Source organism: Halichoerus grypus, chromosome 13, assembly GCF_964656455.1.
Source record: "Halichoerus grypus chromosome 13, mHalGry1.hap1.1, whole genome shotgun sequence".
NCBI lineage: Eukaryota > Metazoa > Chordata > Mammalia > Carnivora > Phocidae > Halichoerus > Halichoerus grypus.
The window spans coordinates 88,382,143-88,395,612 of record NC_135724.1 but is presented as its reverse complement, the minus strand read 5'-3'; the positions used below and the strand labels follow the sequence as shown (position 1 = coordinate 88,395,612).

Sequence of the window (13,470 nt, the reverse complement as noted above, 5' to 3'; positions counted from 1 at the left end):
TAAGTTTCTCAAAAGTCATAGAAATGTATGCCTGAAAAGAGTGAATTTTACTGTATGTAATTTTACCTCAATAAATCTTGGAGGATAAAAGGTTAAATAAATGGCTTTTTCCATCCATAGGATATTTGAAAGAATTACTGGAGGTTGTTCTTTAGCAAAACAAAAATTAAATTCAAGTAAATAGAGTACACAAGAAACAGCGTAGAGCAAAACAAATAAAACTTAAACTTGAATTTTAAAAATTATGATTTTATAAGATTTTTATAAAAATAAAATCTAAAAAAATAGAGTTTTTAAGAATAAATCATGTTAGAAGGCTTGTAATTAAAAATAGCCGTCCCCAATCCAAATCAAAACCTCAATGAGATACCACCTCACACCAGTCAGAATGGCTAAAATTAACAAGTCAGGAAATGACAGATGTTGGCGGGGATGCGGAGAAAGGGGAACCCTCCTACACTGTTGGTGGGAATGCAAGCTGGTGCAGCCACTCTGGAAAACAGTATGGAGGTTCCTCAAAAAGTTGAAAATAGAGCTACCATATGATCCAGCAATTGCACTACTGGGTATTTACCCAAAAGATACAAAAGTAGGGACCCGAAAGGCTACGTGCCCCCCGATGTTTATAGCAGCAATGTCCACAATAGCCAAACTGTGGAAAGAACCAAGATGTCCATCAACAGATGAATGGATAAAGAAGATGTGGTATATATATACAATGGAATATTATGCAGCCATCAAAAGGAATGAGATCTTGCCATTTGCAACGACGTGGATGGAACTGGAGGGTATTATGCTGAGCGAAATAAGTCAAACAGAGAAAGACATGTATCATATGACCTCACTGATATGAGGAATTCTTAATCTCAGGAAACAAACTGAGGGTTGCTGGAGTGGGGGGTGGGGTGGGAGGGATGGGGTGACTGGGTGATGGACACTGGGGAGGGTATGTGTTCTGGTAAGCGCTGTGAATTGTGCAAGACTGTTGAATCTCAGATCTGTACCTCTGAAACAAATAATGTAATATATGTTAAGAAAGAAAAAAAGAAGAAGAAGAATGTAGCAGGAGGGGAAGAATGAAGGGGGGGAAATCGGAGGGGGAGAAGAACTATGAGAGACAATGGACTCTGAAAAACAAACTGAGGGTTCTAGAGGGGAGGGGGTTGGGAGGATGGGTTAGCCTGGTGATGGGTATTGAGGAGGGCACGTTCTGCATGGAGCACTGGGTGTTATGCACAAACAATGAATCATGGAACACTATATCTAAAACTAATGATGTAATGTATGGGGATTAACATAACAATAAAAAATTAAAAATAAATAAATAAATAAATAAAAATAAATAAAAATAGCCGTCCCCTATCTGGCCCCCCCACACCCATGCCGTGCCCCTTAGTAACTGATAGCGCCACCCACCTCCTCCCAGAGGTAATCCCTTTTGAAATTTTTAGTTATTACTTCTAGTATTTATCTCCAAATTAAAAAAAAAAAAGCCTCTCTTGCTATATATATATATATTCTAAAATCATCAACTTCAGACATCATCTATTGACTTATTATGTTAAAACGATTTTACTTGGGGCACCGGGGTGGCTCACTCGGTTAAGCATTTGCCTTCAGCTCAGGTCATGATCCCAGGGTCCTAGGATCAAGCCCCGAGTTGGGCTGCCCGCTCAGTGAGGAGTCTGTTTCTCCCTCTGCCTCTGCCCCTCCCTCTCACTCGTGCTTGTGTGCGCGTGCTCTCTCTCTCTGTCTCAAATAAATAATTAACTAAAAAATTAAAATATTAAAAAAAGAATGGTTTTACTTTATTTTGTTATACACCTCTTTCCTCCCCTTTTTTTTACTAATATAGTTAAATTATATTTTGTTTAATTCATATTCAATGTTTTTATTATTTTGGCTACAAAATTATTTTATTTTATTTATTTTATTTTGTTTTATTTTATTTTTTTAGAGGGAGAGAGAAGGAGAATGTGCACATGTGCACGCAAGTAGGGGGAGAGGGGCAGAGGGAGAGGGAGAGAGAGAATCTTAAGCAGGTTCCACACCCAGGGCAGAGCCCTACTTGGGGCTTGATCTCATGGCCCTGGGATCATGATCTGAGTCAAAATCAAGAGTTGGATGCTTAACCAACTGAGCCACCCAGGCGCCCCAGCCACAAAATTATTGTGCACTATAATTTCTTTTCCTTGTTTCTTTGAACAAAAAATTATTCAAATTTTTGTTTTTCCTGGAGTTAACAATTGCCTCACATTTTTCCCCATTTGTTTAGCTTTCTTTGAACCCATGTAAGTCTTCCCATACCATCCAATAGTTTTGTTAAATATATCTCAATACAACTTTGACAGAGTCAACCCTATCAGATCTTATCAGCCTCAATTTTTCCCACTGAAGTCCTTTGTCCTAACAATAGGGATTGACTGTTGTCTAGGATTACTGCATAGCTATTGTCCTGGGACCTCCCTTTATCATCCTGGAAATTTACTTCATTGATCTTGTGTCAAATATACTATTTCCTAAGCTCTGTATGGTGCTTTGGATCCCCTTTCATTGGTTTTTAAAATTGCTTGTCAGACCCCAGCCACTAAAATGGTGAAGCAGATCGAGAGCAAGTGTGCTTTTCAGGAAGACTTCAACAGTGCAGGAGATAAACTTTTAGCAGTTGACTTTCATTCACATGCTGTGGGCCTTGCAAAATGATCAAGCCTTTCTTCATTCCTTCTCTGAAAAGTGTTCCAACATGATGTTCCTTGAAGCAGATGTGAATGACGTCAGGATGTTGCTTTAGAGTGTGAAGTCAAATGCATGCCAACCTTCCAATTTTTTTAAAAAAGGACAAAAGGTGGGTGGATTTTCTGGAGTTAACAAAGAAAATCTTGAAGAATGAATTAATCTAATCATATTTGCTGAAGCATAACCAGCCATTGCCTGTTTAAAACTTATAATTTTGGGGCAGGGGAAGCCTGGGTGGTTCAGTCAGTTAAGTGTCAGCCTTCAGCTTGGGTCGTGATCCAGGGTCCTGGGATCGAGCCCCATATTGAGCTCCCTGCTCAGTGCGGTGTCTGCTTCTCCCTCTGCCCCTCCCCTCCACTCATGCTCTCTCTCTGGCTCTCTCTCTCCCTCAAATAAATAAATAAAATCTTTTAAAAAATTTTTATAATTGTTTTATTTATGAAAAGGAAAGATCAAGCATGAAGACTATATACCCAACTACCCTCTGATTATAAGTGACAATAAAATATTAATTCTACCTTTTAAAAAAAGAAACACACACCCCTTGTCTTTGTCTTTCCTGGTGTACTTTCTTGTTTCATAGGAGTACATCTTCCAGTAGCCTCTGCAGAAAGGTCATGGGAAGCAGAATTTTGGGGGCTTTGCACATCTAAAAGTGATTTTATTTTACCTGCATGTTTGTTTGATAGTTTGGCTGGGTAGAAAAATGTAGGCTGAAAATCATTTGCCCTCTGAATTTGAGAGATATTGTTCCACTATCTTGTAGCTTCTGATATTGCTTTTGAGACACCCAATGTCATTCTTGTTTGTTTGTTTGTTTGTTTAAGATTTATTTATTTATTTGAGAGAGAGAGAAAGAGAGAGTGAGTGGGGAAGGGGCAGAGGGAGAAGGAGAGAGAAAATCTCAAGCAGACTCCCCACTGAGCACGGAGCTCAACAAAGGACTAGAACTCACAACCCTGAGATCATGACCTGAGCTGAAATCAAGAGTCAGACACTTAACTGACTGAGCCACAGGCACCCCTCCAATGCCAATCCTATACTGGTTTGGTTTTTTGTTTGTTTGTTTGTTTGTTTTCCTGTGATGTGTTTTTCTCTCTGGGAGCCTTAGAATCTTCTGTCATTAGTGTTCTGAATTTTATGATTATGTGTCTTAGTGTGGGTCTCCTTAAAATTAATGAGGTTGGGCACTCTGTGGGCTCTTTTATTTTTTTAAGATTTTATTTATTCATTTGAGAGAGAGAGAGAGAGCATGCGAGCAGGGAAGGAGCAGAGGGAGAGGGAAAGAAAGCATCTGACGTAGATTCTGTGCTGGGTGTGAAGCCTGACTCAGAGTTTGATCCCACACCTATGAGATCATGACCTGAGCTGAAACTGAGAGTTGGATGCTCAACTGATTGAGTCCCCCAGGTGCCCCTCTGTGGTCACTTTTAACCTGAAGGTCCATGTCCTCGTGTGAGGGATATTTTGTTATATTATGTAATTGATTATTTTCTCCTTTCATTTTTCCTGTTCTCTCTTTCTGGAACTTCTATTAGATATTGGACCCGTTGGATCAATTCTCTAATTTTATTATATTTTTTTATTTTTGTCTCCCTGACCTACTTTTAGGGGAATTTTACCAAAATTTTAACTTATGCCACATTAAAACTTTTTTTTAGAGGTCTTTCTTATTTTTGGAGTGTTATTTCTTTATAGAGAGAGCATCCAGTTCCTGTTTCATAGATGCAATCTCATTTTATCTCTCCAAGAATACTACTTTGAGTTTATTTGAAATTATCTTTTGCTCCCTGAATTGTTTATGTTTCTTTTTCTTCTTTTTTCCCATTAGTTTGTTTTGAACTCTCTCGTCATGTGGGAAGCTTTCCTCAAAAGTCTGGATGCCCATTAGAATGACCGTTAGGATCAGCGCGCATGGCAGGAACTTGGCTCATCAAGTGGTGAGTCAGTGGGTTGCCAGGGAGTTTTAGGTTAGAGACTCCTATATGTCAGAATCTGGAGGTCTTTTCTCTGAGTGGTTCAGATTGCGCAAATGAGCTCCAGTTGCCTTCTGGGAAAGGATAAGCCTGGCTACAGACTCTTTGGGGCAAGGCCAGGGAAGGGGCCAGCGGTCTTGCTGTTCATCTGTCCACTGCCACCAAACTCTCTGCCTGCAGCTTCGGGCAGCTCATTCCCTGCAGTCTTCCATGCTACCGTCCATGAGTCTGGAGCCCCTCTGATGTAATTTCTCCAGATGCTACACCTCCTGTCTCCAGAGGAAGGGAGAGAAGGCAGTTAGCTGAGACTGAGCAGGATGAGGGTGGCAACCTAGAGGTCTGTTTCATATACAGACTTTCAGCCAAGCCCCGTTTCAGTCTCCTGCTTTCTGCAGTAGCTGAGGCATCCAATTCCTGAGATTTTCCGGGATTGCGGGAGAGGACTGGCTTGCCTCTCACTAGATTCTCCTTCTCCAGCACTTGGGTCTGATCTTTCTCCACCTTGCCGGGCTCATTTGCATTCTTCATCCTCCTTTCCACTTTGTATATTGCAGTTTGGGGCTGCAGATGTTCTTATTTCACTAAATATGGATTTGCCGCTTCTACTCCTTGTTTTCTTGTACTTTGGGGGTGATTTTGGTGGAAAAGAAAGGGGTGAACATGCGATTATTATACAATAATAAAAACATATCTAAACAGTTTTTTTCCTTAATTTGGCTGATTTGCTGATGTTTAAAAAATCATGACATCTCATATAAACAAGTGAATGCTAGAATTTTCTTGAACTATCAGAAGGTCTGACAACACTGGGCCTTTATCATTTCCCCCCTGGTAGCAGCTGGAGCTCGGGAGCAACTGTCCCCTTTAAACACAGCATGGATGTTCCCATTTCCGCAGTCCCCACCACTCCCAATTGTCCCAGTGTGCTTTTGCTTCTTTACATTACCTGCCTGGCTCCTGGAGGCATTTGAGTTTGCATTCCCTGCCAATGCGTCTCAGGGGAACAAGTTAGTGGGAACTCTTCCTACTATGGCTGTGGGAAGAAGAAGACAGCCACGGGAGAGGTGAGGCCTGCAAGCATGCTAGGGGTCAGTCCAAAGTGGGGAGGAAACTGAAGAAGGTGAGAGAGCTCTGGGGACAAAACTTTCACAATTTAGGATAATTAGTGCCCACTTCCTGGGGTTGTTGTGAGGATTGAGAGAGTCAATACGTGGGAAGTACTTCAAATGGTGCTTGGCACCTAGTATGTGGTGCCATGTTGGTTTATTATTATTTGTTTGGTTTGGTTGGGTATAATTTACATACAGGAAAGCTCTCTCTTTAGTGTATGGTTCCATGGGTTTTGACAAACATATAGTTATGTAATCACAACCACAATCAAAATGTGGAATATTTCCGGTACCCACTCCACACACACACAGAAGCTTCCCTCATACCCCTTCCTTCCACCCCAGCCCCTGGCAACCACAGATACGCTTCTTGTCCCTACTGTTTTGCTCTTTCCAGAATTCCATACAAATGGAATCTTTCAGTACGTAGCCTTGAGTCTGGCTTCTTTCATTCAGCATAATGTATCTGAGATTCTTCCCTATTCTTCAGTGTCTCTGTAGTTCATGCCTGTTTATTCTTTTCTTTTTTTAAAAAAAGATTTTATATATCTATTTGAGAGAGAGAGAAAGTGAGAGAGAGAGAGAGAGCACAAGTGGGGGGAGGGTCAGAGGGAGAAGCAGAATCCCCACTGAGTGGGGAGTCAGATGCGGGGCTCGATCCTGGGACTCTGGGATCACGACCCCAGCCAAAGGCAAAGGCTTAACCAACTGAACCACCCAGGCGCCCCTGTTTAAAAAAAAAAAAAAGATTTATTTAGGGGTACCTGGTGGCTCAGTAGGTTAAGTGTCTGCCTTCAGCTGGGGTCATGGCACGATCCCAGGGTCCTGGGATCGAGCTGTGCGTTGGGCTCCCTGCTAGGTGGGGAGTCTGCTTCTCCCTCTCCCTCTGCCCCTTCACATGTGCTCTCTCTCTCTCTCTCTCACTCGCTCTCTCTCTCAAATAAACTAAAAAATTTTTAAAAGATTTATTTACTTATTTTAGAGACAGAGAGAGCTCGATCACAGGGAGGGGCAGAGGGGGAGGGAGAGAGAGAGAACCCTCAAGCAGACTCCCCACTGAGCGCAGAGCCCAACACAGGGCTCAATCCCAGGGCCCTGAGATCATGACCCAAGCCAAAATCAAGTCAGCCGCTTAACCGACTGAGCCACTCAGGCGCCCCTTTTCCTGTTTATTTCTGAGTAGGATTTCGTTGTATGATGTACCACAGTTTGTTCATTCACTCGGCAATTGAAGGTCATTTTAGTTGTTTCCAGCTTGGGGTGATTATATAAATAAGGCCACTATAAACATTTATGCACAGGCTTTTGGACATTTTAATTTCTCTTAGATAAATATATGTAGGAGTGGGATTTCTGGGTTGTTTGGTACATTGATGTTTAACTTTATAAGAATCTGCCAAACTGTTGGGAGGATGGGTTAGCCTGGTGATGGGTATTGAGGAGGGCACGTTCTGCATGGAGCACTGGGTGTTATGCACAAACAATGAATCATGGAACACTATATCTAAAACTAATGATGTAATGTATGGGGATTAACATAACAATAAAAAAATTAAAAAAAAAAAAAAAAAGAATCTGCCAAACTGTTTTCCAAATGGCTGTACCATTTTAGCCCCCCAGCAGCAGATGAGTGTCGAAGGGCTGGGAGGGGTCTGGTTGCGCCGCATCGTCCCTGGCGCTTGGCGTGGTCTATCTTCTCCACTATTCCAGTGGGAGTGTCCTGGCGTCTCACTGTGCTTTGAACTTGCATTTCCCTAATTACTAATGATGTTCAGCATCTTTCACGTGCTCATTTGCTTCCCATATATTTTCTTTGATGAAATATCTATGCCAATATTTTGCTAGGTTTTCTTTCTTTTTTTTTTTTTTTGGCAGGGGTGTTTGCTTTCTTGTTATTCACTCTTGAGAGTTCTTTATATATTCTAGATACAAGTCTTTTATCAGATATGTGTTTGGCCAAGATTGTCTCCCAGTCTGTGGTTTGTCTTTTTATCTCCTAACAGTGTCTTTAGCAGAGCAGAAGTGTTGAATTTTGATGGAGTCCAATTTTATTAACTTTTTCGTTCATAGTTAGCGCTTTGATGTCATGTTTAAAAAAGCTCTGCCTAACCCCAGTCACAAAGATTTTCTCCTGTTTTCTTCTAGAATTTTTAGAGTTACATTTGGGTCTATGAGCCATTTTGAGTGAATTTGGCTATAAGGCACAGGGATGGACTGAGGTTCATTCCTTTTGCAGGTGGATGTCCAATTGTCCCAGCACCAACTGTTAAATATTTGCAGTGAGTATCAACACTATCAGGATCCCCAGAGCTTGGGGGGCTGGCAGTCAGCAAGAGGGCATCCTGGCCCCACGTGCCCCTCAAATCTAACAGCCGGGGGCCCTGTTGCAGTTCTTTGCTGGCAGAGGAATTGGTTTCGGGGTACTTTACCTCCTCTCTCGCTTCCTGAAATCTCTTGTATAAAACAAACCATGAAAGGGCAGGGGTGGCTTAGTGGTCTGGCAACGTCCCTTTGAAAATAAACAAGTGCAGAAACTGAAAGCCAATGGCCATCTCTGGGGACTACTTGGAGAAACAGTTTGGGGCCGGTGCATCCGCTGCGCGTGGCTCTCCTGCCCCCACCGGCGACAGGTCGGATGCAGCAAAGCCAAACAGGATCCTGATCGTTTCAGATGTCAGCTCTGGCCAGGGAGACCACCCCCACCTCCAGGCCTTTGCAGAGAGAGGCCACGCTGGTGGGGAGTGTCTAATCGTGGGGGAAGCCGGAAGAGGTCCAGGCTAAACGGCCCTCAACTGTTTGCACAATCGGCCTCATGCACCTACGGAGCGGCGACCTCTCTTTTATAGATAGGGAAACTGAGGCAGGGGGAGCTGTGTGTGTGTGTGTGTGTGTGTGTGTGTTTGTGCACGCGCACGCACACACAAAGAAATAGATGAGTGTGAATTTGGGATTTTGGGGGGACAGCTTTATCGAGGTATAACTTACATCCCATAAAATTTCACCCACTTGGAAGCGTACAACTCCGTGAGCTTTAAAGAAATTCACACAGTTGTGTGATCCTGCCCACAATCCAGTGTTAGAATATTTCCATCACCTCCTGTCCTTCTGCAGTCCATCCTTGCTGCTCCCAGACCCTGACAACCCAGGCTTTACCTTCAGGCACCAGAGTTTTGCTTTTTCTAGAAAGTTCACGTAAATGGAATCATGCAGTGTGTAGTCACAGTGGGATTTCAAGCCAGAATCTAACAAGGAAGCCAGAGAGCCAGGCCTACAAGCACACCGTTACCAAAGGTTTTCCCCACCTGCCGTGTCTCCAAACCTGCACATCTTCCAAATGAGCTATACATGGGTCCCCTTCTCAGGGTTGAGGCCAGGCTGAGATGAGATAATGGGGGTCCAATATCTTGCAGAGTCATCACACTCCATGGAAACTGGAAACAGACCGAATGGCCAGCAGCAGGAGAATGGGTAAGTACCTTGTTGTGTCTCTGCCCTGTAGAATCTTCTTTAGCGAGGAGAATGGACTCCAATGATGTGCAACCATATCGATAAAGCCCACAAACATCACACTGAGTGAAAGAAGCCAGATACAAAAGAGCACATCCTGTGATTCCATGAACAGAAAGGTCAAAACCGGGCAAAACACACCTGTGCAAAGAGAAGTAGGGAGAGCGGTTGCCCTTTGGGGAGTAGCGACTGGGAGGGACAGCGGGGGGCCATGCAGGCATGTTCAGCGTGTGCGAGATCATTGAGCTACACCTTTACGTGGTGATGAACACTTCAGAAAAGTCTTGCGTGGTGCCTGGCACATAGTAGGCAATTATTATTCTTGTCCTTTCATCTACACAGTGTTTCCATGGGGAAGTGTGGTCACTGCAGGGGCTGGCAAACTTTCTCTGTAAAGGGCTAGATATTAAATATTTTTGACTCTGCAAACCATACAGCCTCTGTGGCAATGATTCACCTTTGCTGTTGTATCGTGAAGGCGTCTGGGGATGATATGCGAATGAACAAGCATGGCTGTGTTCCAACAACACATTGTTTACAAGAACAGGCAGTGGGCTCGATTTGCTGACCCCTCATCTAGTGAAAGGCTGAATCCCAAAGCCTCCTTCACTGAGTCCCTGTTCAGTCCCTTCCTTGGCCCCGGTTTTCCTATCTGTATAATGGGGAGGCTGGTCTCTGCTCTAAACTACCATCCCAGGGGGTACAGAGGTCAAATGAGCTCATAACCGAGGGAGCCGTGAGGGAGAAAAGAGTAGGAATTACGAGTCTCTTGAGATTCTTTGGTGCAAAGCAAATTGTTATTTCTGCCAAGGTCTGAAGAGAGAAAGCCATTGGCCCCAAGTCACCCAGTGCATACATGGACACCAGGGTCCCAGGGGTATCCTGGAGGGAGTCAGGACCCACAAGCCTGGCACCACATCTTGGTCCTTGCACCCCAGAGGCTTTTCTCTCAAGAGCCTGTGGAGGAAGAACAGTGGTGAAGAAGGAAGGCTGGAAAACTGAGTCCCCATTGGGCTGTTCCTCTGAAACCCAGGGCCCCAAAGCTCCCCACTTGGGCCTGCTTTACTGAACGGCCAGTGAGTACAACAGGGATGTGTCCTCAAATCTCCTCAGCCAGGAGTGTCTTCCCTTCTTCCTGTTTCCTGGCAGGCTTCTACTCATCCCACAAGGCATCATTTAGGCTATCGACCACTCTGGGTGGATTAGCCCAGGGTCAATCATTTGGGGTAGAGGCCGGTCTTCAGAGAGGCAAATATAACTCAGAAGGCAAGCCCAAAGCAGCCGGGGGGTGGACAATTCTTGCCTTTCCCTGTGCCTCATTCTCTAGGAGTGGGACTTCTGGAGTCTAGACGTGATTGAAGATAGTAACTATAATAGTAATAATAGTAGCAGGCAACAGTTATTGAGATTTACTACATGCCAGGACCTGTCCCAAGCACTTCAAGTGTATTAATTCATTTAATCCTTGCAACAACCCAAGTAGGCACTATTATTTTTCCCATGTTATAGATGAGGAAACGGGCCCGGAGAGGTTAAGACTCTTACCTGAGGTGACACAGCTCTGAAGTGCTGGAGCTCTGAGGATGATAGAAGCAGCTGTTTCAGAAGTCCAAAATGGGTCCATGTTATCTTGTTTATATCCCTTTTCTCAACTCTGAGTCATCTAAGGCCTTGTCACATGGGAGCATTAAAAGAGGAAGTTGGGAAGGGAGAGAGAGATACTCTCTCCAAGAGAATGACTCCCAGTCAGGAGTCAGAGCTACCATATGGGCAACCATCCCTCCTTCTGGATTCATCCAGGAGACACTCCAAGCCCTGGGACAGACGACTGGGGGCTCAAGTGGGAAAAGACCCAGGGAAGGGCGCCTGGGTGGCTCAGTTGGTTAAGCAACTGCCTTCGGCTCAGGTCATGATCCTGGAGTCCCTGGATCGAGTCCCGCATCGGGCTCCCTGCTCGGCAGGGAGTCTGCTTCTCCCTCTGACCCTCCCCCCTCTCATGTGCTTGCTCTCTCTCAAATAAATAAATAAAAAATCTTAAAAAAAAAGAAAAGAAAAGACCCAGGGAAAACAGACCTAAATCATCGAGGGCATTTATTGACTCATAGGATTGAGAAGTTCAGGAGGAGGGCTGGCTTCAGGGCCGGCTGGGGCCCAGTGTTCAAATGCAGCTCTCAGGAAGCTCAAACTCGCCGTCTTTCAACTCGTTCTTGTGTTCACTTCATTCTCAAGCAGGACTCTCCCAACATTGCTGCAAAGGCGGCCCTCTAGGGAATTCCCTAGTGAATACTTTAGTAGGCCTCTTTCCCAGCAGTTCCCACAGAAATCCCAGGGCTGCCTCTCACTGGGCCACGTTGGCTCATGTGATCATCCCTGAACCAGCCGCGGCCAGGGGAGGGACCCCGCTGATGGTACAAGCTTGCATCACCTGGCTGCCCCTGGGACTGAGTGGGCAGGGGTGACCCCTACTGGCAGGAAAGGGGAATGCAACCGGCGAACAGCAAGGTGTCCTAATATTAGGAGCCTCTGGAGGGAAATAAAGCATTCCCCACCCAGAGAAGGGGGATGATTAGACTTGGCCTTTAAGGTCTGCAATCCCTCCTTGTCTTGACTGTGGACCTCCATGACCCCTGTTGGCTTAGTCTGGGCTAAGACCTGGACCTGAGTTTCTCTACCTGCCTCTCGCAGCCCACCTGACTCCACCCACCAGGCTGCGGTACTGATTGTCTGGGAGCACTCGGCCTTTTGCCAACTCCTGACCTCCTGCTTGGCCTATTGCCCCGGTTCCCTAGTTGCTTTGCCCCCATCTCTAGTCTGGCTTTTTCCAATCCACGCCATTCCCTGGAAGTACTATCCCCAGGCCAGCAGAGTCCTGGCTCAGAAACCTCCAGCCTTCTCCTTAGCATCAACAAGGAAAAACGAGCTTCTTAGCCCCATGCCTGGGCTCCCTCCGCCTAGAAGCCTCCCTGACGCCGCCTCCTCATCAAAATGCACCTCCCCTAATTCCTAACTGTGTTGGCCATCCTGGCACACTGGCTCATTTCTTTGCCTAGAGGGAAAGGCTCAAGCTTGAGTCACTGCTGCCCAGGGCCCAGCACACCCATGATGCTCACAGGAATACCCACAAAGCCTACATTTCCAGCTATTGGCATGACCACTCCTCCATTAATGGGCATGAGCGGAAGTCAGCTCCACAGATGGACAGGAAACTGAAAGCAACAGAGAAGCCAAGAGAGACACAGAGAGTGAGAGAATGACTGAGAAACATAATTGGGGGGGAGGGGTTGGAGGCCGTGGATCCAGGGAGACAAGTCTGGAAGGAACTTCATCCAGGACAGAGATGTAGACACACAGGGAAGACATCAAAGGAGGGAGCCAAAGGGTGTGAGCTGAAGCATATTTTTGGTTGAGCAAACAAGGCTCCTATGATTTCTGTTTTGTCAAGTTGAACTTTATCAGGAGTTCAGGAGTTTATTTCGCTGAGCAATCATCCTGGGAAAAACACTAGAACATGTTAAAAAGGAAGGGGGGTGGGGAGGAGAGGCAGACAAAACAAAGGAGAGAACATTTGCCTCCAGGTGGGTCAGCATGGTGAGTCTCGGCAGGCCTGGTTAACACAATAATCTCACCCCACCCCGCCCCCCCACCCCGCCTTGCAGGTGGCTCACCAAGTTCAGGTTTCAGGTGGAAGACGACGCAGTGAGACTGGCCAGAGAAAAAGAAACTAGTCAACTCTGGAGAGGGAGTCTGAGCTGAGGGAGAGAAGTGCCCCAGCGCTGGGAGGGGAAAGGGCCCTGGGAAGGCTCTGGTTCTGGCCTGGCCACAAGTCACTTAATTAAGACAAGACAAAGTTACACTCTACCTCTGGGCTGACCCTTCAGAATCCCGGCCATGAGTCACAGCCTCCCAAAGTCAGGGACATGGCAAGCTGGTGCCCTTGACCAGGGAGCAGGCGTGGCCTTTCCAGGAGGGCTCTGCCTCGCTCCGTCTCTAGGGCTGTGTTCTCACCTCAACAGGGTGGTCCCACATCACCTGCCCACAGCACCCGGCCAGTGGTTCACGACGGCAGCTGACATGACCGCGGGAGGCCTGCCTGCAAGGAGCTCAGTGTCCTACACAAAGTCAGGGCTACACAGCCGGGCAGG

General features: G+C 45.7%; 1 pseudogene; it reads left to right on the top strand.

Moving 5' to 3' along the window:
- Positions 1-2,529: 2,529 nt before the first annotated feature.
- LOC118531187 (thioredoxin pseudogene) lies at positions 2,530-2,920 on the top strand (annotated as a pseudogene).
- The last annotated feature ends 10,550 nt before the right edge of the window (positions 2,921-13,470 follow it).